Below are 8,694 nucleotides of genomic sequence, written 5' to 3' on the forward strand. Positions count from 1 at the left end.
GGCAGGAGGACAGCATTGGAAACCTGCATGCAGTTTTTTTTTTTTTTTTAAAGGAACAAATTACTGTTTCTCGTCACTGATGTGTTCGGTGTCTTCTTTAGATATATCCACCCATGAAAGGGCCGTTGGCTTTTCACCAAAATGCATCTTTTAATTCAACCTTTAATAAAACTCAGAGGTTGATTTGTAGACTGCACAATTCTAATGTGTACAGATATGAATGCTTAAAATTATTAAGAGGATTGTAACACTAAACAGTGTTTTATCTTAAGGAGTGAAGAGGATACACAGTGGTTTTAACATAGCTTATGCACTACAAAATTCAATTATAAAAGAAAAGAAAAGGAAAAGATTATAAAATCTTAAGGGAAAAATCAACTTTTAGTAGATGTTTTTTTGTAAAGTTGTTTGGAGAGAAGAAGAGTAGGTGGATAAATAGTAATGTGTTTCTGTCTGAGATAAATGATGCTCAGAGAGGGGAAGACCAACAATCAAAATGTATTTTGATTCTGATTGGCTTCTTTGTTCTGTGGTGTGCTGTATTTCATTTTAGAATTAAATTTAAAGTTTGTGCTTTAAGAAAATGTGTTTGTCTGATGTTAATGTGACCGGGCTCTTCAACTGACTGTCCTACACATTTCTAAACATTTAAGTAGTTTATCTGGACAGCGTACTCTGAATAGAGTTACTGAAGGCTATTAACCCCGATTCTTTTGTCCTCATGATAGAACAGAGAAAACCAACTCATAGTGTGTTAAAACATTTATATTTCTTTTATTCAATCATCTTCCGGAGGAGAGAGACCCCTGCACAGCCCAAACGCCAGTTGCAGGATCTCTAACATTAGAATCATAAACTGTGTCTCATATAGGTATTATTTTGGTACTTTACACGTCACAGTTTCAATACAACCATTGCTTATATGGCAAAGTTCCTCTTTTCTGTCTGGCTTCCTGTATTTATTAATATACTGTACAGCTCTACACTTCCTGTTTTCAGTCTGGCTGAGCTCTTAGTTTATGAGTCAAAAGTGGCCTTGCTCTACAAACCTTCATTATTAAAGTACATAAAACAATATGTCTGTGAAGGTTCTCAGTCATCCAGGTCATCGTAGTCAAAGGAGCCAATGTTCACATTTTGGACAGAGAGGACAGATGGTTTGAAAGAGGAGTGAAAGAAGCCATCTATGTCCACTGTGAGCAACCATCTTTGAACAGAGGCGGGGGTTTACGACACCAACTCTCTGCCATCTATAATCCAGTTTTGAGATCCCTTCCCAGACGCCTTAACGCCCACTGACAGCTGACCTCAGGAATTCGCATGATAAGGTGGGGCCAGGTTTCACAATGAACACACCCGAAACTCTGGCTGATTGGGACCCACGCCCAGTTTCCCACCTTGGCTCAGGCGATTAGAGGATCATCAGGGGGTCCTTTTGTCCCTCTGTGGGGGGATACTCCCACTAGGTTTATATCTGGGACTCTCCACCATTTGACCTTAGAACTGAAGAAGCTTCTCGGATGAGAGGTGAAACGTCTTCAAGCAACTTAAAGAAGTCCAGACGCTTTTCTTTGCAAGCTCCTTTGACTACATAAAACAATATAATAAGAAAATAAGGATACTAAGGATATATTAATTACATGACAAGGTGGATGAGCTTAAGTGCCTGGGTGTCAGCCATCCAAAGTAAGGGACAGTGCACAAGAGAGGTGAAGAATGGAGTCCATGTAAGATAAAGCTTTAGAGGTGATTTGTGACAGAAGGATAGCAGCAAGAGTAAAAGGGAAGGTTTACAAGATAGCACTGAGACCTGCTATGGTGTATGGTTTGGAGACAGAGGCACTAGCCAAAAGATGGGGGTGGGGGCAAGCTTGCAGTAGAAGATGTTAAGATTTCCATTGGAAATGGCCAAGGATCACCAAGATTAGAAATGAATATATCAGAGGCAAATGATGAAAACTACAAAGACTCATGGATGTAGTGAAGGAGGACATGCGCAAGGTTGGTGTGACAGAAGGATGCTATAGAGAGAAATGGAGGAACAGGAGACAGTGTGTCAACTCATAAAGGGAACAACTGAAAGACAGCTTATCTGGACAGTCTCCATACAGACATGTGAAAGGTCAGATGACTGGAAGGTGCTTTTAGGCATTGTTATTCTTTGACATATGGTTTAGGCATTGTTCGGCTCTATATGAAGTTCTGTTTAAATTGGAAATAGAAGCTTCAGCAGGGTAGCTTATATCATGGAGAGTGAGAAAATATTGGACTTTTCACAAAGTTCTTCATGAAGAACATTTCATATAAATGTGTTTGTGTTACAATGCTGTGTATACTATTGATGGAGGCACATGTGCTGAATAGTGTTTAATTCTTTTTGTGGTTACATCATGTTTTCAAGGCCTTCAACATATTATAACTTCTGCCCCCACCAACACATTAAATTTACAGTTGAGTAGCAAAATAGAGAGGATGAAGAGGAATACATTTTTGTAGGATTCACACTGCATAACCATGTGAGGGTAGCAAAAATCAAAACAAAACAAAAAACATTGATCCTGCTCAGGCCACACTCCTCCCCTCATGCACCACTTTAGGACTCCTCCACTGAAAACTCCTGCTTGGGGTCTTGGTTGCAGTTCAAGACACAGCTCTTATCACCACTGATAATCTCCTTATTAGATATTTATGGGTTCTGCTGCAAAACTTTATAAGCACATTGCATGCTTGAGATCTCATTTTGAAAAAATAATGACAGAAAAAAACCGTAGGAACTGGCAAGAGGAGGGAAGAAGAAGCCCGGTTAAAACACACAGAGGAACGTCCCTCTCTCTCCCAGAACCAGCTTAAGTCCCATTCAGGGCAATAGATTGTCCAGAGAAGATTGTTATCCAGCAACGTTTTACGAGAAGGCCCCCCTTTTTATTACCTCCTTTTTATAAATTAATTTCTGATGTGCAAGAAAAACAGAACCATTCCTTTGTACATGACAATTGCTAATATAACACTATTTGCAAAATCTGATAAAGATATTTTCTGTCACTGAATATCACTGCTAACAAGAGCATTGGAATTAAGGGCAACACATTATCATTCAGATTTGGATCTGCCAAAGACAGATTTTTTTTTTCATCAAAAAATAAGACTCCTTCTGATGTAACACTATAAATACCAGAAACCATGATTAATAATAGCTTCTCTTAAGGCTGAAAAGCTGTTTCATAGCATAGACTTGTTCTTCATCGCTCTGAGCTACCTGGAGCTCTATTTCACCCACAGAAAACATCAGACAACTCACCGACATCTGTAACTAAGGCATTATAGCAACAAAGATGCTCCCACTTAACAAGGGTTCCCATTATCGCCACTATCTTTTTTTCCTTTACTGAGCCTTTGGCTGCACATGTTAGTGTGAAAACATTTCAGGTATCACTTCTGTTGGTCCAAATCTGCTGGCTACCTACAGTAGAGTGTCTTCCTCCAATAAATGATCTAAATCTGAGATTTTGGTAATGTGAGTCTGACAGGTCAGAGAGCCTAAAATGTACTAAAGATGTTTTGATAGTTTTATGGAAATGGATGAGCGACTCAGCAGTACAGATGTGGCCAGAAGTTTACACACACTCATGCCCATGATGAATGACACGGTAATTTGAGGCTTTAATAATTTGCTCCATATTCTGAATGTGTTTAATTGTTTAAATATAAAACAATGCATGACTATAACTGTCACAAATACAGCTGTCCCAAGACTTGGTGAAATTGCAGGAATGGCTTAAAAGACTGACTTAAGCGTCTACAGTATTCTCCTGCTTCTCTTCTAACCCATTTCACTAGGATGCTTTCTCTCCCTGTTGTAGATTTGTTTCATCTGGAGCCTCAGCAGCATCATTATGGGTGTCTTATGTCTCGAGGAGTACTAAAGAAACTCACCTTTAAAAGGAAAAATCGGGTTTCACACCTGACTGATAAAACAGCTCATCAGCTGTGGGGCTGACGTGTTTTGGTGCGGAGAATTTTAAGTAGGGTAAATAATTCATACACCACAGAGTTCTGTATCCTCTTCAAGAAGAAAGATCCTTACTTTTCTTTTTCCGCCCCAAGAATTGGCATTCATTGCTTAATTGTGAATCACCTTTTTTCTTTCCGTTTACCTTTCTATTAAGGCCTGTTTTCTGTTGCTTCCATATCTCTCCGATGTTTTCTTTCTGATTCCCTCTGCCTGGCAGTCTTTCCTTTTTAACACCTCATCAGCTTCAAAAGAGAAACTGCTTTTATATCTCATCCTGTGTGCCTAAGCTGCTATTCTACAGCCTTATCTTTGTGTTTCTACTTTCTGACTTATTACAGTCATGTTTTCTCCTCTTTTGTTTGCAAGCTGCTCATAAAAGCTAAATGACAGTCACAGCTTTTTCTATTTTGTACTTGTCAGGGGCATTTTAGAAGGGGAAATTTTAATGAATGTAATCTAATTAAACATACAAATGATTTATTGTTCACAGGCTGTTGCACATAGTGTGAAATGGAGATATGAAAAGAGAGGAAATTGATATTTGTTCCTGTTCTTGACTATATCCTTTTATCTTCCCCAACATGTTCAGTATTTAAGATAACCAAGAGCCCATATTGTTCAGTAACCGGTAACACTGGTTATAACTGGCATAGAAAAAAATTTGAGTTCACAGCATTCACACTTTATTTAATTTAATAAGTGGACTTCTCAGATCTTACCCTCATTGCACTTTAGGTGAACCGTACAGTTGCTAATAAGCAAACTGTTCAAGACAGGATTTGCTTTCTAAAGCGACCATGTCTCAAATGATTTTCACTAAAACAAAGACTTCCCTTAGGCAAATATAGATAAAAAGCCCCTAAGGCTTCTTTTGAAAACATGAAATTGAAACAATATTTGGATCAGATATCAGTTTGACATAAACCCAAAAAGCTGGATCAGATATCTGTGACAATGAGCTGATGCATTCAGGTCAGTTTCTGTTGCTCTGCGTTTACTTTCAGGCCCCTCTTCTGTGGAACCAGCTTCCAGTTTGGATTCGGGAGACAGACACTATCTCTACTTTTAAGATTAGGCTTAAAAGTTTCCTTTTTGCTAAAGCATATAGTTAGGGCTGGACCAGGTGACCCTGAATCCTCCCTTAGTTATGCTGCAATAGACATAGGCTGCCGGGGGATTCCCATGATGCATGATGAGTTTTTCCTTTCCAGTCACCTTTCTCACTCACTATGTATTAACAGACCTCTCTGCATTGAATCATATCTGTTATTAACCTCTGTCTCTCTTCCACAGCATGTCTTTATCCTGTCTTCTTTCTCTCACCCCAACCGGTCGCAGCAGATGGCCGCCCCTCCCTGAGCCTGGTTCTGCCGGAGGTTTCTTCCTGTTAAAAGGGAGTTTTTCCTTCCCACTGTCGCCAAAGTGCTTGCTCATAGGGGGTCATATGATTGTTGGATTTTTCTCTGTACCTATGAAGCGCCTTGAGGCGACTTTTGTTGTGATTTGGCGCTATATAAATAAAATTGAATTGAATTAATTTAACTTTATCATGCAACATAAGACACCAGCTAACTTAGCATGGAGGAAGTTAACAGCAAAGGCTCAGCAGTTTGGAGGTATTTCACACTACTTCACCAAGAGCTTCTGTTTGCAAAAGTTTTTTACTTGACTGCAAACTGTTGTCAATGGGAGTCATAAGCTTTAATAATACTTAATGTTAATCTAGTTATCTGATATTTGGTTACATCTAGTTACATCCAATTTTGCATAATATGCACCAGAATCATTTTGAAGTGTCACTGATTAACAACTGCGTCAACAGATTGGGAGCAATCTACGGCAGCATGAACTAGGAGCTCACAAGGGCCGTAGCTTTAGCAGAGCAAGCTTGTGTGAGCCTGCTACCTAATTTCTACAAACAGTTGCCTTAAATTAAAAGTTTTTCCTTTTTTTTTTTTATTTAAAAGACTACTAGATAACACTTCGGGATGCTATTAAAGAGACATTTTCTTATTTCTTGGTGAGGATGTTATAGCTTTGTAAGTCATGGAGTGAGAAATTATTTATTTTTATCAATGGCTCTCATTCAGAGCATGTTTTTGTCCTGTCTTCATCCACTCACCCCAAACCAGTTGTGGCAGATGGCCACCCCTCCCTGAGCATGGCTCTGCTGGAGGTTCCTTCCTGTTAAAAGGGAGTTTTTGCTTTACACAGTTGCCAAAGCTCTTGCTCATACAGGGAGTGCAGAATTATTAGGCAAATGAGTATTTTGTCCACATCATCCTCTTCATGCATGTTGTCTTACTCCAAGCTGTATAGGCTCGAAAGCCTACTACCAATTAAGCATATTAGGTGATGTGCATCTCTGTAATGAGAAGGGGTGTGGTCTAATGACATCAACACCCTATATCAGGTGTGCATAATTATTAGGCAACGTCCTTTCCTTTGGCAAAATGGGTCAAAAGAAGGACTTGACAGGCTCAGAAAAGTCAAAAATAGTGAGATATCTTGCAGAGGGATGCAGCAGTCTCAAAATTGCAAAGCTTCTGAAGCGTGATCATCGAACAATCAAGCGTTTCATTCAAAATAGTCAACAGGGTCGCAAGAAGCGTGTGGAAAAACCAAGGCGCAAAATAACTGCCCATGAACTGAGAAAAGTCAAGCGTGCAGCTGCCAAGATGCCACTTGCCACCAGTTTGGCCATATTTCAGAGCTGCAACATCACTGGAGTGCCCAAAAGCACAAGGTGTGCAATACTCAGAGACATGGCCAAGGTAAGAAAGGCTGAAAGACGACCACCACTGAACAAGACACACAAGCTGAAACGTCAAGACTGGGCCAAGAAATATCTCAAGACTGGTTTTTCTAAGGTTTTATGGACTGATGAAATGAGAGTGAGTCTTGATGGGCCAGATGGATGGGCCCGTGGCTGGATTGGTAAAGGGCAGAGAGCTCCAGTCCGACTCAGACCCCAGCAAGGTGGAGGTGGAGTACTGGTTTGGGCTGGTATCATCAAAGATGAGCTTGTTGGGCCTTTTTGGGTTGAGGATGGAGTCAAGCTCAACTCCCAGTCCTACTGCCAGTTTCTGGAAGACACCTTCTTCAAGCAGTGGTACAGGAAGAAGTCTGCATCCTTCAAGAAAAACATGATTTTCATGCAGGACAATGCTCCATCACACGCGTCCAAGTACTCCACAGCGTGGCTGGCAAGAAAGGGTATAAAAGAAGAAAAACTAATGACATGGCCTCCTTGTTCACCTGATCTGAACCCCATTGAGAACCTGTGGTCCATCATCAAATGTGAGATTTACAAGGAGGGAAAACAGTACACCTCTCTGAACAGTGTCTGGGAGGCTGTGGTTGCTGCTGCACGCAATGTTGATGGTGAACAGATCAAAACACTGACAGAATCCATGGATGGCAGGCTTTTGAGTGTCCTTGCAAAGAAAGGTGGCTATATTGGTCGCTAATTTGTTTTTGTTTTGTTTTTGAATGTCAGAAATGTATATTTGTGAATGTGGAGATGTTATATTGGTTTCACTGGTAAAAATAAATAATTGAAATGGGTATATATTTGTTTTTTGTTAAGTTGCCTAATAATTATGCACAGTAATAGTCACCTGCACACACAGATATCCCCCTAAAATAGCTAAAACTAAAAACAAACTAAAAATTACTTCCAAAAACATTCAGCTTTGATATTAATGAGTTTTTTGGGTTCATTGAGAACATGGTTGTTGTTCAATAATAAAATTATTCCTCAAAAATACAACTTGCCTAATAATTCTGCACTCCCTGTAAGGGGTCATATGTTTGTTGGGGTTTTCTCTGTTTTTTGTATTATTGTAGAGTCTTTACCTTAGAATATAAAGTGCCTCAAGGCAACTGTTGTTTTGATTTGGTACATCCATCCATCCATTCACTTCTGCTTATCCTTTTTCAGGGGGGCGCTGGAGCCTATCCCAGCTGTCTTAGGGCGAGAGCCAGGATACGTCCTGGACAAGTCGCCAGTCTGTTGCAAGGTTAACACAGACTGATGATGGAATTGAACTCAGGACCTTCTTGCTGTGAGGCAACAGCGCAAAACACCCCAATTCTTAGTATTTGTTGCCATGTAAACATTAGTTTAGCAGATTTTTTTTCTTTAGTTTGAATAAGAAACACAGAGGCTTTGCAGCAAGCAATCTCCTCTGGGTATCTAATACCCATACTGTATGTGCTTTATCTAATGTATGTGCTGCATGTCTGTGTTATATAAATAAAAATACTGGGAAATAGGAAACAGCGATGTTCCAGGGTGCACAGCTATTGTGAAACACTGCTGGATCATTATTTATCTATAGCCTATACTAATGCTATTTTAGGCAAGCAATGAGTCTTGGGGACATTATCTTGTGCTGTTTTGAGGTACAGAGCATCAGATCTTTTACAAGCTGCTTTCTTTAGCATAAACAGTTTTGTAAAAATGTTTTCCTGTATTTGCCTGTATTTTATTTGGGTACTATTGTCCATAACTCTCCACTTTCCACTGTCTCCCTCTCTATGTATATGTTGAAGGTCTTTGGCCATTAACAGCCACAGTTTAATTTACAAAAAATTTACAATGGCACAGAAATAAAGAGAGATTTCACCACTGTTCACCACTGGCCAGTAAAAACATCAAAGCCTGGCTGATAAAGGAT

Source organism: Aulonocara sp. 'chitande type north' Nkhata Bay, linkage group LG7 (assembly GCF_057382095.1).
Source record: "Aulonocara sp. 'chitande type north' Nkhata Bay isolate Kocher_YH1m ecotype deep benthic linkage group LG7, A_spYH_male_GT1.1, whole genome shotgun sequence".
Classification (NCBI taxonomy): Eukaryota; Metazoa; Chordata; class Actinopteri; order Cichliformes; family Cichlidae; genus Aulonocara; species Aulonocara sp. 'chitande type north' Nkhata Bay.